The sequence below is a fragment of the Mobula birostris genome, chromosome 7 (genome assembly GCF_030028105.1).
Source record: "Mobula birostris isolate sMobBir1 chromosome 7, sMobBir1.hap1, whole genome shotgun sequence".
In the NCBI taxonomy this organism is placed as follows: domain Eukaryota; kingdom Metazoa; phylum Chordata; class Chondrichthyes; order Myliobatiformes; family Myliobatidae; genus Mobula; species Mobula birostris.
In genome coordinates this window covers 188,570,025-188,585,513 of record NC_092376.1, presented here as the reverse complement: position 1 = coordinate 188,585,513, position 15,489 = coordinate 188,570,025, and the positions used below count along the sequence as shown (strand labels likewise).

Below are 15,489 nucleotides of genomic sequence, written 5' to 3'. Positions count from 1 at the left end.
AACAGAGCATTTTCCAAAGTCTGATGTTTCCATGCATTTCCTTTTGCAACTAAAGAATCAACAGGGTTTTGTTTTCAACTATAATAAAAATCCAATCTGTATCTACACTTTGTTGCCATTTATTGGGTTTCAAATCATACTGTAATTATAATTTATTTTCTTTGGGTTTAAGAACAAGTAATGATAGCCTAGTAGTTGGTGCACAATACTTTTCAGTGCCAATGGTTGGCAATCTGGATTTAATTCCAGCCAATCTAACCATATGACTTTGCGTTGGTATGTTGCGGGCAGGCTATGTGCCACCGGAAGTATGACAACACTGGACTTGCAGGCTGCCCACCCAGCACATCCTTGACTGTGTTGGTCTTTGATGCAAATGACACATTTCACTGTATGTTTTGATGTTTTATGTACATACGACAGATAAAGCTAATCTTTGAATCATTTATGATTCTTTTATCTGGTTTTGTTAATCTCTTCCTCCAGATCTCCCAATACGTCCTTAGTGCCATAAAACTTAGAATAAAAGTTTTCAAGTAGAGAAATAGAGAAAGAGCATTATATTTGAAATACCATATTTCTTTGTCACAGAGATATACACTCACAGAATCATAGCTTCCTACTTAAGATGTTTAATTCAGTTATTGCACCATTTACAAAGGGGAACTGTGTGCAAGATTCTTCCTGGTCAATGTCCATTTACTTAATCAGTCCAAATTCATCCTTTTCCTTGAAGTTGCATTGTAATACAACCTCTTTTTTCCCCCATGTTCCTTCATAAACAATATTTTTTCTTTGGATTAAATGATCAGACTCAATTGTCAATTATTTTACATATTCCGTACACAAAAGGAAGCCATGTAACCCATTGAGACTGTAGGTTCTAGAGCAATCTCATTTCCCCACTCACTCTCTGTAACCTCCACTCTTACACATGCTCATTAGTGTGCGCACGCACACACACACACAAAAACACACTCTTACACACATACAGAGTGACTCTCCTGTATGCACCTACAAAGTAAATTTGTTATGAAAATACGTATTATGACACCATATACTAACCTGAGATTCATTTTCTCGCAGGCATTCTGAGTAGAACAAAGAAATACAACAGAATCCTGACAAACTACACACAAAGACTGACAAATAAGCAAACTATATAAGACCAAATAATAATAATAATAATAATAAATAAATACAATAAATAAACAGTAGATCGATAGATGGGTAAATAAATACATACTTTCAAAGGAACATGCATAAATAAATAATGTGACGAGAATACACATAAATTAAGATGTTTGCTGGCCTGGGCTAGCACCAGTGGCATCAGCAGTTGGTCTGCCACCTGTCCTCAGGGGAGGGAGAGATAAGGAGCACACTGAAGCAGCATTTGGAGATGTTAATGAAGGAGCCATCAGTCTGGGTATTGTCAAGATCGGCTCCCCCTTTGAACCCTGAACTGTTTGAAGTGATGGACAGGCGATTTGGAGATGTGTAATGAAGGGACGGGAGAGAGAGCTGTCCAGAGCGGCTCCCCCTTTGGACCCTGAACTGTTTGAAGTGATGGACAGGCGATACCCCAGCAGGGGGATAAAAAGGGACAGGTTCGCTAAGGCAACACACACGACACCCCGAGGTAACGAGACCCTGGAAGCGGTGCGCCTCTCACAAATCGGTGGGAAGCTCTTGGACGGCTGATCGCGGGATCAGCCTTAGACGCACAGGGTGGAAAGGTACGATCAGCGGGAACCCGGCGTGTGTCCGCCCTTGCTTGGGTGCCAGGTTCACTGCAGAAGATCGACCGCATCTGGAGGAGGGGTCACAGTCGGTGACCTCAGGTGACATCACAAAGGACTCGCCCGAAAGCTGCTTGTGAGCAATATCGCAGGTCTGTGTGTGGAAGCCGTTTTGAATGATCATTCGTTCTTGTTCTCTCTCTCCTTCCCCCCACATTGTCCATCGCCATGGCAACGATTACTGCGAACTGAACTAAATTGAACTGGACTTTGTGTCACTTTGAAATTGGTCATTTACCCCTAGACAACGATAGAGCTTGATTGATCCTGTTATCTTAATTCTGTGCACATGAATGTTTATCATTGCTGAACTGTTGCATTTATTATCCTTTCGATAAGAGTACTGTGTTGCTTGTTTCTTTAATACAACTTTCTTAGTTCTAGTAATCCAGACTCCAACTGAGTGATCCATTTCTGCTGGTTTGGCAACCCAGTTATGGGGTACGTAACAATAAAAACTAAGAAAATAAGCTATAGAATCCTTGAAAGTGAGTCCATCGGTAGTAAAATCGGTTCTTTATTGAGGTGAGTGAAGTTATCCTCACCGGTTTGAGTTGGCAATTTACATTTGTGGCAATTTACAGTATCCCATCTAAATGATGCTAAAAAGCATCACCAAGGAAAATCAGGAAGTGTTTTCAAACTCTCACATTCTTTGGGATGATTTTAAAAGTTTCAAATATGTTAGCTGCTAATAAAGGCCATCTCTGCAAGCATTCAAACACTGTAATGTCAAATATCACGAACCTGTGATCACAGTCTGCGCAATTGGTCACCCAATGCAACCTATTTAAACAGCCGTAAAATTTCTGCTTGCTGGCAGCTCTCTTACACATTCTTATCTTGGTGTAATTTTCTAGTCTCAAAATAACTCCAAGTAACTAGCTTGATGGGTTACAAGATAGCTGATTAGCAGAGGAAAAATTATGTTTCTATAACGTAGATTGTTTGATTTGATATTAAAAACTGCGTTGGCAACAATATTCAAATTGAAAAGCTATGCCCACTGCTGCAAACACCAGTCAAAGTTCTCTCTAAATACATGATTTGACTATGCTGTCGAAAGTTGGAACAATAGTAGAGAACAGTGAATATTGATGGGTTTTGCTATGTCATCATTGTAAAGTATGCCTCTTATAGAAATTGAAGGTGAACTGACAGCTTCATTGTTCGGTTACAGGTACAAGACCAGATGGAGTTCAGCCAATCCACACTGACCATTTATGCAAAAACTGCTACAATCAGTCTTCAATAATGAGTAGGAAATCATCACCAGAGCAAAGGTATCCACTTCCTTAAATTTACACACAGTATAACAAAATACTCAACAACCGCGAGAAGGGAGACCCAAGATAATTGCTTAGAATTTTTAACATAAATTTATCCAAGTTACTTTTAAGTCAGAGGTTCAAAATGCAGTAATAATGCATCTTCATTTCATACACTTTGTTACTCCCTTCTCTACTTTTCATGCTAACTACCATATACAGTCATAAACTAGTCGCTGGCTTTGTGTTTCCTCATGAACATTGACCTAACCTCCCACAAGTTCATTCCTTTTCAGTAAACTGAATATTGTGCTTTGAAAGAAATTCTGCAAAAGAAATGGTGATAAATCTACATGGAATCAGGGATGGCACAGCTGAGAAGGCAACCATCTGGCCCATGGAATCCACACTGGTTCCTTGTGGAGTAATTCAGTCAATCTCCCTCTTTTACTCTTTCTTGGAAACTACTTACCCTGGAGCGCCTCTTCACTTCTTTCATAAAACCCTGACTGACTGCTTCCACTGAGTTCCAGATCAGCAACGTTTGCTGTGAAATTCCAATCCTCCCCTTAATATCTCTGTTCCTTGTATTCTCCATGGGAACAGCTTCTCTCTCTTTACCGTCGTGATCTTGTATACTTGCAAATTTCCTTCCAAATTAATTTGCCCTAGGACACAATTAAATGCTTTGATCCAGCCCCTCACTAAAATTGTAGGATTTCAATTTTGCATATGTCAGCGTTTCTAATTACTAATTTAAGGCACTGCACAGGAAGGGTGCCGAAGACTTTTGCACAGTATTGTATTTGTCATCGTGGAGCAGAGAGAGAGTTTGCAAATATGACGGGAGCAAAAGATGTTGGGAATGGAGAGGGTGGAGTGCCATGGGGGGGGTTAATGTGTGGAACAGGGGCAGAGGAGTGCCAGGGGAAGTTGGTAGCATGGGTTGTAGCACACCCAGCTCTGAGAAACCAGACAAGGCCATTTGATACCAAACAATTGGTTTATTGATCATCACAGAATGTCTCTCCGATGCTTCCCACTCCCTCCCCTCTCCCTTCCCCTTTTTATAGAACATAGAATAGTACAGCACAGTACAGGCCCTTCGGCCCACAATGTTGTGCCTACCCTCAAACCCTGCCTCCCATATAACCCCCACCTTAAATTCCTCCATATACCTGTCTAGTAGTCTCTAAAATTTCACGAGTGTATCTGCCTCCACCACTGACTCAGGCAGTGCATTCCATGCACCAACCACTCTCTGAGTAAAAAACCTTCCTTTAATATCCCCCTTGAACTTCCCACCCCTTACCTTAAAGCCATGTCCTCTTGTATTGAGCAGTGGTGCCCTGGGGAAGAGGCGCTGGCTATCCACTCTATCTTATTCCTTATTATCTTGTACACCTCTATCATGTCTCCTCTCATCCTCCTTCTCTCCAAACAGTAAAGCCCTAGCTCCCTTAATCTCTGATCATAATGCATACTCTCTAAACCAGGCAGCATCCTGGTAAATCTCCTCTGTACCCTTTCCAATGCTTCCACATCCTTCCTATAGTTTTCCCAACCATGATTCCCCTCTCCCTGCCCCCTTCCCACCTCCCATTCTCAGTCCACAACAGAGACCCATATCAGAATCAGGCTTATCATCACTCACATGTGTTATGAAATTTGTTTTTTTTGTAGCTGCAGTACAGTGCAATACATAAAATTATGACAGTACTGTGCAAAAGTCTTAGGTGCCCTTGATATATATATATGCCTGAGACTTTCTTACCCTTGTGGTCATTAGATACTGTGAGATACTGATACTTACCCAAGAGTTGTGGAAGCAAACTGGCTGCCTTGTGTCCAACTCACGCAAGTCTCCCCACCATTAAAGTCAAGGGAAACCAGTGAAGGTTTTTCAACAGATCCATTTCCTCTCCATGCAGTTGAAGAAGCTCAATAGGTTGAATAGTATCTGGGGAGGTATAAGGACTTGTCGACATTGTGGGCCAAGACCCTGAATCAGGACTTCCTGCTCCTGCTGAATTTCATTCTGAATAGAAAAAAAGTGTTTGGAAGCTGTTCAAGAACATAATCAAGCTTGGGTGATAATTATCATTGGTTCAACAGCAAGGAGTGGGATAAATAATTACTTTTGGATTCCCTGCTTTACTGTGAGAGACATTAGAATCAGAATCAGAATCAGGTTTAATATCAGGGACATGCAGTATGATGTGAAATTTGTGTTGCAACAGCAGTACAATGTAATACAGCAAGTTAAAAATTATCTACATAAGTAGTGCAAAAAGAGAGCAAAAATAGTAAGGAGTGTTCATGTCTTGGTTCACTGTGCATTCAGAAATCTGATGGTGGAGGGGAAGAAGCTCAACATCAAGTTCAAGTTTATTGTCATTCAATCGTACACGTGTAGCACCAAATGAACCAAAGTTCTGCTGGACCAAGGAGCACAATACAGTACAAATAACTAACGCAAAACACGTAAAGTAACTTTGTCGCAGATAAATGAACAAATCACAGGTGTATTCACGACACAAGTTAAAAAGTAAACAGTGTAACGCTACTGGTGCTTCATTCGTGATGAAACCTGGGAGGTCAGGAGCATCAGGACCTGAAGGAAGAGGCTGTTTTCCATCCTAACAGCCCTTGCCCTAATGCTACGTCCCTCCAGTCTGATTGTAAGGGGTCAAAGAGATTGTTGTCTGGATATGGGGGGGGGGGCACGAGTGGGATCATTGACAATGCTGAGGGCCCTGCGTACGCAGCATTTCTGATAAATATCTCAGATGGGTGGAAGTGAGACCCCGATGATCCTTCCAGCAGTCCTTGCAGTTGTTTGGAGGGTCTTGTGGTCAGATATCTTGCAACTCCCACGTCAGACAGTGCCGCAGCTTGACAGGACATTCTCAATAGTGCTCTTGTAAAAAAATCATTTGAATGGAGGTGGGGATGAGGACACCTCACTCAGCAAAATCTTCTCAGGAAGTGGAGATACTGCTGTGCTTTCTTGACTAAAGAGGTGGTGTTGAGGGACTGTCCATTATGTGCACTGCCAGAAACTTGGTGCTCTTGATTCTCTCCATGGAGGAGCCGTTTATGAACAGTTCCGAACATATTGAGTGTGTGCCCGAGGCTCCTGTACCTCCTCTCTGATGGTAGTAATAAGATGAGGGCGTGTCCTGGGTGATGGGTCCCTTAATCAGGAACAAAGGTGATGAACTGAGAGCTTGGATACATACATGGAATTATGATGCAGTGGCCATCACAGAGACTTGGCTGGCACCAGGGCAGGAATGGATTCCCAATATTCCTGGATTTCAGTGCTTTAAAAGGGATAGAGAGGGCGGGAAAAGGGGAGGAGGGGTGGTATTACTGGTCAGGGATACTATTACAGCTTCAGAAAGGGTGGGTAATGTAGCAGGATCCTGTTTTGAGTCAGTATGGGTGAAGTCAGGAACAGGAAGGGAGTAGTTACTCTATTGGGGGTATTCTGGTAGCAGCAGAGATACAGAGGAGCAGATTGGGAGGCAGATTTTGGAAAGGTGCAAAAATAACAGGGTTGTTATCATGGGTGACTTTAACTTCCCTAATATTGATTGGCACCTGATTATTTCCAAGGGTTTAGATGGGGCAGAGTTTGTTAAGTGTGTCCAGGACGGATTCCTGTCACAGTATGTGGACAGGCCGACCAGGGGGCATGCCATACTAGATCTAGTACTAGGTAATGAACTGGGTCAGGTCACAGATCTCTCAGTGGGTGAGCATCTGGGGGACAGTGACCACCGCTCCCTGGCCTTTAGCATTATCATGGAAAAGGATAGAATGAGAGAGGACAGGAAAATTTTTAATTAGGGAAGGGCAAATTATGAGGTTATAAGGCTAGAACTTGCAGGTGTGAATTGGGATGATATTTTTGCAGGGAAATGTACTATGGACATGTGATCGATGTTTAGAGATCTCTTGTAGGATGTTAGGGATAAATTTGTCCCGGTGAGGAAGATAAAGAATGGTAGGGTGAAGGAACCATGGGTGACAAGTGAGGTGGAAAATCTAGTCAGGTGGAGGAAAGCAGCATACATGAGGTTTAGGAAGCAAGGATCAGATGGGTCTATTGAGGAATATAGGGAAACAAGAAAGGAGCTTAAGAAGGGGCTGAGGAGAGCAAGAAGGGGGCATGAGAAGGCCTTGGCGAGTAGGGTAAAGGAAAACCCCAAGGCATTCTTCAATTATGTGAAGAAAAAAAGAATGACAGGAGTGAAGGTAGGACCGATTAGAGATAAAGGTGGGAAGTTGTGCCTGGAGGCTGTGGAAGTGAGCGAGGTCCTCAATGAATACTTCTCTTCGGTATTCACCAATGAGAGGGAACTTGATGATGGTGAGGACAATATGAGTGAGGTTGATGTTCTGGAGCATGTTGATATTAAGGGAGAGGAGGTGTTGGAGTTGTTAAAATACAGTAGGACAGATAAGTCCCTGGGGCCTGACGGAATATTCCCCAGGCTGCTCCATGAGGCAAGGGAAGAGATTGCTGAGCCTCTGGCTAGGATCTTTATGACCTCATTGTCCATTGGAATGGTACCAGAGGATTGGAGGGAGCCGAATGTTGTCCCCTTGTTCAAAAAAGTTAGTAGGGATAGTCCGGGTAATTATAGACCAGTGAGCCTTATGTCTGTGGTGGGAAAGCTGTTGGAAAAGATTCTTAGAGATAAGATCTATGGGCATTTAGGGAATCATGGTCTGATCAGGGAAAATCAGCATGGCTTTGTGAAGGGCAGATCGTGTCTAACAAGCCTGATTGAGTTCTTTGAGGAGGTGACCAGGCATATAGATGAGGGTAGTGCAGTGGATGTGATCTATATGGATTTTAGTAAGGCATCTGACAAGGTTCCACACAGTAGGCTTATTCAGAAAGTCAGAAGGCATGGGATCCAGGGAAGTTTGGCCAGGTGGATTCAGAATTGGCTTGCCTGCAGAAGGCAGAGGGTGGTGGTGGAGGGAGTACATTCAGATTGGAGGATTGTGACTCGTGGTGTCCCACAAGGACCTGTTCTGGGACCTTAACGGCCTGGACGTGGGGGTAGAAGGGTGGGTTGGCAAGTTTGCAGACAACACAAAGGTTGGTGGTGTTGTAGATAATGTAGAGGATTGTCGAAGATTGCAGAGAGACATTGATAGGATGCAGAAGTGGGCTGAGAAGTGGCAGATGGAGTTCAACCCGGAGAAGTGTGAGGTGGTACACTTTGGAAGGACAAACTCCAAGGCAGAGTACAAAGTAAATGGCAGGATACTTGGTAGTGTGGAGGAGCAGAGGGATCTGGGGGTACATGTCCACAGATCCTTGAAAGTTGCCTCACAGGTAGATAGGGTAGTTAAGAAAGCTTATGGGGTGTTAGCTTTCATACATCGAGGGACAGAGTTTAAGAGTCGCGATGTAATGATGTAGCTCTGTAAAACTCTGGTTAGGCCACACTTGGAGTACTGTGTCCAGTTCTGTTCGCCTCACTATAGGAAGGATGTGGAAGCATTGGAAAGGGTACAGAGGAGATTTACCAGGATGCTGCCTAGTTTAGAGAGTATGCATTATGATCAGAGATTAAGGGAACTAGGGCTTTACTGTTTGGAGAGAAGGAGGATGAGGGGAGACATGATAGAGGTGTACAAGATAATAAGAGGAATAGATAGAGTGGATAGCCAGCGTGTCTTCCCCAGGGCACCACTGCTCAATACAAGAGGACATGGCTTTAAGGTAAGGGGTGCAAGTTCAAGGGGGATATTAGAGGAAGGTTTTTTACTCAGAGTGGTTGGTGCGTCGAATGCACTGCCTGAGTCAGTGGTGGAGGCAGATACACTAGTGAAGTTTAAGAGATTACTAGACAGGTATATGGAGGAATTTAAGGTGGGGGGGTTATATGGGAGGCAGGGTCTGGGGGTCGGCACAACATTGTGGGCTGAAGGGCCTGTACTGTGCTGTACTATTCTATGTTCTATGTTAATGATGGATGTTGTCTTTTTGACATGTCGCCTTTTGAAGATATCCTCAATGTTGCTGAGGCTTCTGCCATGATAGTGAACAAAATTGTCCTTATTCCTGATACTACTCCAGAAATCAGTAACTTCTAATCAATTATAGTACTTACCTTTGTTTGAAGGCAGTACCCATCAGTTAACAACGCTTTCCTCTCCACATCCCAGGGATAGAGTACTGAGCAAAAGTCACATATACAGAGAGCTGTGGTTCCGAAGACATTTGCAGAGTACTGCAGTAATTTTATGTATTGCACTGTACTGCTGCCACAGTCTTTTCTGTGAACTGAGAGTGGTAAGGGGGCAGGGAGAGGGGAATCATGGTTGGAAAAAGGGAAAGGAGAGAGGACGGAGCAGGAAGCACCAGCGACATTATGCAATGATCAATAAACCAGTTGTTTGGAATCAAATGACTTTGCCTGGTGTCTCAAACACACCCTGGCACTCCTTCTCTGCCACCTGTGCCACACCCCTGCCACAGTGCACCACTCTCACTATTCCCAACCTTCTTTGCTCCCACCAGATTTACAAACTTGTTCTCTGCTCCATGTTGAGAAATACAGCACTGTGCCAAAGTCTCAAACACCCTCGCTATATACATGTGCTTAAGACTTTCTGCACAGTACCGGATGAGTTCAAGTCTCCTTCTGTGCATGTGAGTATAGAGTTTCAGTAAAGACTGTTCAGCTTTGAAACATCAACTCTAATTCCACTCCCCGCCACATTCCCCATTCAGGCCTTTTACCTTTTCTCACCTGCCTATCACTTTCATCTGGGTCCCCTCCTCCTTCCCTTTCTTCTATGGTCCAGTCTCCTCTCCTATAAGATCCCTTCCTCTCCAGTTCACCTTTCCCACCCACTTGGCTTCAGATATCACCTTCTACCTAGCCTCCTTGCCCTCCCCCCACCTTTTATGGTGGTGTCTTCCCCCTTCGATTTCAATCCTGAAGAAGGGTTTTGGCCTGAAACTTTGTCTGTTTACTCTTTTTCATAGATGCTGCCTGACCTGCTGAGTTCCTCCAGCATTTTGTGCATGGAGCTCATGAACTCTAATTCTGTTTTCAATTGGTCTGACCTACTGAACGTTTCCAACAATTTTTGTTCTTAGTTCAAGTTGTTAAGATCACTTTGCAAGGAACAGTACTTTTGAGCACAGTTGCATGGTGCACTGCCACATGAAAGCTGCATCCATCATCAAGGACAGCACCATCCAAGTCTTGTCCTCTTCTCACTACTACATTGGGCAGGAAGTACTGGAGCCTTAGTGCCAAACCACCAGGTTCAGGACCAGTTATTAAGTTTAACCATTACGTTCCTGAACCATTGTGGTTAACTTCACTCACCGCAACTCTGAACTGTTTCCACAACTGACAGACTCACTTTCAAGGATGCTTTACAACTCAATATCTCAGCATTGACTGATTTCCACAACTTGTCTCTGTTTGCTCATTGTTTGCCAGTCTTTGTTTGCATGTATTTCTTTTAGTAAATTCTGTTGTATTTCTTTATTTTTTTTAAATGCCTGGAAGAAAATGAATTTGAAGAATGTAGATAGAGACATAGAGTCAAAGCGAACTATAGCACAGAAACGGGCCCTTCAGCCCATCTAGTTTGTGCCAACCCATTTAAACCCCCAGTCCTATTGACTGCAACTGGACCATGATACCGTATATGGTAATAAATTTGACTTTGACTTTTGACTTTGAAAAGACGGAAGTGTCATTTAGGTGAGATATTAATCTGAAGAATCAGGCAGAAATAGAATACCTTATGTTATTTGCTTGAGACAGAGTAGGGAAGCACTTAATTCTCTGTCAATATTTATCAATCATTCATCTTCAAAGCAGATTATCTGATAGGGGTCGGCACAGCAACATCACATTCAGTGCAACGCTATTAAATCAGCAGTGACCTGGGTCTGATTCCTGCCGCTGCCTGTAACGAGTTTGTATGTTCTCCCCATGACTGTGTGGGTTTTTTCCTGGTGCTCTGGTTTCATCCCACTTTTCAAAGACGCACGGGTTAGTAGGTTAATTGGAATTGGGTGGAACAGGCTGGTTGGGCAAGAAGGGCCTGTTACTTTACTGCATCTCTCAATAATGTAATAAAAATAATTAACTTACTGCAGATTTTGCAATTTTACTGAATGCATCTCGTCTACCATGGTTCAACAGTAATGGCACCTCATTTTACATCAAGAAAACACTATTGGGTACATATGCGTTAGGAGGATATCCTGGGGCCTGAAGGGTACTTCATAAAGGCAGGTTCTACTTTTCCATTCCCAACCATGTGGATATCACTGTCAGCAGATTTTCCTCAGGCTTCAAACTGCATATAATATAATGAGTAACATCTACCCTGATTCCACAACAAAAATTGCTGATCAAAATCAGCCAGCTGCTAATAACTTCCAGCTTTCCATCGATATACAGCTGTTCTTCCACACTATAGTTCTTTGAAAACAGATCAAAAGACTCTGCAAATTGACCATTCTTAAAAATAATACAGAATTACAGAAGCTACTCAGCAGTTCTTTCTCTCTGATTCAATTTTTTCTAAAACCCAAGTAGTTCTTCTTTCAAGGAAGTGCCAGAGTGCAACTCTCTGGGAATGGTTTTACTCATGTGTTTTCTTTCAGCGCAAGATTTTGAATAACAGGGTTAGAATCCACAACAAATTTCCATAAAACCATAAAGCATATCATCAGAACAGACTTAAACCATTCAGCCCATTCAATCATGGCTCACTTAATATCCCTCTCAATGCCACCTTCTCATGCCCTGTCCCCATGCCCTTACAAATCAAGAAAGTAACAACCTCCACTTTAAATATATCCAGTGACTTGGCTTCCACTTTAAGTATATCCAGTGACTTATCTTCCACGGTCCTCTGTGGCAATGAATTCCATAGATTCTCCAGTCTCTGGCTGAAGAAATTCCTCATCTCTGTTCTAAAGAGGCAACCTTCTAATTTGAGGCAGTGCCCTCTGGTCCTAGACTTCCCCACCAGGAAACATCCTGTCCACGATCACCCTATCTAGGTCTTTCAATATTTGATGTTTCAATGAGATCCCTCTTCATTCTTCTGAACTCCAGTGACTGCAGGCTCACAGCCATCAAACACTCCTCATATGTTAACCCTTCCTTTCCAGGAATCATTCTCATGAACCTTCTCTGGACTCTCTCCAATACCAGCACATCCCTTATGCTCACAATTTTTAAATTACAGGATTATATTCTACAGCAGATTTCACTCAAAAGTTACGTTTAAGTTTCAATTTCCTAGTGTCTGTCTTTGCTTCTTTTGGTACATGTTTCACACACATGGGTTTTGGAGTCAAGTTCCCTCTATATTACAATCTATTTCTTTTGCAATTCATGTACTGTGTTTCTTGAAACTTCACATCGAGTGACTCATTGATCAAAAGAGGAACAAGAGGCTCACCATTGCCTTGTAGCGGCTTCACAAACCAAATAAGCCTGTTATGTTGCAAAGTATTGCCAAAACTTGTATGAAGAGCTTCAAAAAGAAAATATTTTCCATTTGAAGGTGATGACTCAGGCTAGGCTACTCAATAACAACAATAAATTTAGATAGTGTCCTAATATTGTAAAGCATCTCATTGGTCTCTATCAAATTAAAGCTTATGCCCATCCTCGTATTACTGCAGATGACCTTCAGTTGGACCAAGTAGTGGGTTCCATGGAACTTCTTAGAAGCAGAGAAAATAGAAGGGAGGAGAAATTCCAGAAAACCATTTCAAACTTTCGAAGTTCAAAGTAGATTTAATATCAGTCTATATATGTCACATATCCCACCCTGAGATTCATTTTCTTGCAGGTATTCACAGAATAACATAGAAATACAATAGAGTAAATGAAAATTTTCACACAAAGAGTGACAAGGAACCAAACAGTGACAAGAAGATAAACAGTGCAAATACAAAAAAAAAACAAATAATAGTGATAATAAGATTTTTGAAGGAAGGTAAAACATACCTTTTACCTAAAGGAGAAATCACAAATGACCCACCAAAATATCGTCCTATTGCTTCTTTATAAACTATGTATAAAATTGTAACATCATGTATCTAGCGACTAATCACCACTCACTCAGATAATCACAATATACTTACAGAAAGCAGAATGGATGCCGTAAGGGTATGAAAGAATGTAAAGAACAACTGATAATAGATTCTGTAAATCTAAATCATGCCCAGCAGAAAAGCAGAAATCTTTTATGTTGTTATACTGACTACAAAGTGACATTTGATTCTGTCCCACACCACAGTTAATAGAAGTTCTTAATATATCTAAACTACACCAAATACTTGTGAAATTTCTACAAAATCTGATGAAGCATTGGCACCTTATCCATTAACAGCCAAAAAAGTACAACTACCGTTATCAAAATAAGCTGAGGCATTTTCCAGCTCATTGTGGTTTTCGCTACCTTTAAACCAACTCTAATTTACCGAATCAGACCAAATAGAGTATCAAATCAGAAACAACCAAATTAATTTTACCTTGTTACATGCATGTTTGAAATATACAGTCTTTCACCAGTGAAGCTAAGCAATTAATTTAAATAGTAAAACTATTTTCAAAAGTTATAAACATGAACTTTGGACTAGGTAAGTACAGGACATTAAAGATAAAGAAAGGTGAAATTGAGCATAATGCAATAAAGGGAAGACGTTTCGCCGAATTTACTTCAGGGCTTGGAAAATCTGCCAAATAGATCTCAACAGTAAAAATATAACAAAGGCAATAAACACTTTTGCTGTACCCATACTAATATATTCCTTTGGCATAATATCTTGGTCTGGAACCAATCTGGAAAATTTACTAAGAAAAGTAAGAACTGAAATGACAAATTTTAGAAAACACTATGTACACTGGAATGCATTTAGGTTAGCACTACCTTTGGCAGAAGGGGGAAGAAGAATAAAAGACGTTAAAAATTTACTGTACAGTCAGATAAAACTTCTAAGAATATATTTTCATTAGTAAAAACAGGATTTAGAACTTCATACAAGCATAAGCAATTCCAATAAGTACACAGCACTAAACTTAAATGACAGCACAACCCAGAAAAATGAAGAAATTATTATATTGAAGGAAAAGTGAATCAATGGAAGAGCATGACCCACCATGGAAGACATCTCCACAATCTAAGACCAGATGTCAACAAGGAAGTTTCGAACACTTGGCTCATGTTGGAAACCTCTTCCCCAGAAACAGAGGGGTGCATTGTGGCAATACAGGGCCAGGTGGTTAACAGAAGAAATAATCAAAAGTACATAATAAAAGACCAACAAATTCAACATGCTAAAGGCAGAAAATACCAAGAGAAAATAGAAACAATCCAATGCATTACAGAATCCTGCAGCAGTTTAACTCATACAGGCACAATCAAGAGGCAAGCATCATTCCTTAAAATCTTGCTTTAAAATACATACACATAAAAGACATCATACCTTACTTTAGGTACAAGCCTGATCCAGTTTTAGAGTCAGAGTGCTACGAATCATATTAAGCCTAATGCATTATTACACATCGGGCAATCTATATTAACTGTCTACATATATTATTACAGGATAAACAAACAAGAACAACTTACTTTATATATATAGTCATTCCAAACACACATAAAGTAAATGGAAAACAGGAGGAATGTGCTCAATTAAGAGAGGAAATTAAAAAACTATGGAACACGAACAAGGTATATTTCTATTGTCCCAATAGTAATATCTTCAACAGATATCATTCCAAAATTACTACATAATAGCAGTGAACAATTAGTCCCACATAACAATATTTATGTAAGTCTTCAGAAAACCACAATACTAAACACCACTAGAATAATTTGAAGGTTTCATACAATTGAGAAATGAGTATTCTTGGCTATTCCCTACCATCGGCTTTACCCGCTTGAGCTGAGGAAAAATAAAAGTCTAATAAAAATAGTAACAATAATAATTAAGTAAATAAATAATATTGAGATTATTGAAGTTATCCACACTGGCTCAGGAGCCTGATGGTTGAAGGTTAATAACTGTTTCCGAACCTGGTGGCATGGATCCTAAGAATCTTGTACCTCTTTCCTGATGCCAGTAGCAAGAAGAAAAAAGGCAGGAAGTGAATAAACAAATGGAGAACTGAGAGTTCAGCCTAGTCCATCACGAAAACCAGCATCCCCTCCATTGACTCTGTCTATACTGCCGACTGGCTTGGAAAAGCTGAGCATAATCAACGATCCCTCCTAGAGGCTTGGTAGCACCAGTTGATCTGTCCTCCTCAAGACTGCATTGGTCTCCCCCAAGTGCACCAATTTCCTCCCACATTCCGAAGACATATGTGCGAGGGTTAGTAAGGTATGGGCATGCT

At 41.3% G+C, this 15,489-nt stretch overlaps 1 protein-coding gene across 5 annotated transcripts in view; it reads right to left on the bottom strand.

The window, feature by feature from the left end:
• Positions 1–15,489, bottom strand: part of arap3 (ArfGAP with RhoGAP domain, ankyrin repeat and PH domain 3) — a 358,711-nt gene that overhangs the window by 332,873 nt on the left and 10,349 nt on the right. Inside the window, exon 1 of one of the 5 annotated variants that reach the window (XM_072264190.1) lies at positions 4,884–4,904. The exons of the other annotated variants lie outside the window; for them this stretch is intronic. The gene's annotated coding sequence lies outside the window, so the exon portion shown is untranslated. Of the gene's footprint in view, positions 1–4,883; positions 4,905–15,489 lie in introns of those variants that run through there. 5 annotated transcript variants of the gene reach the window in all.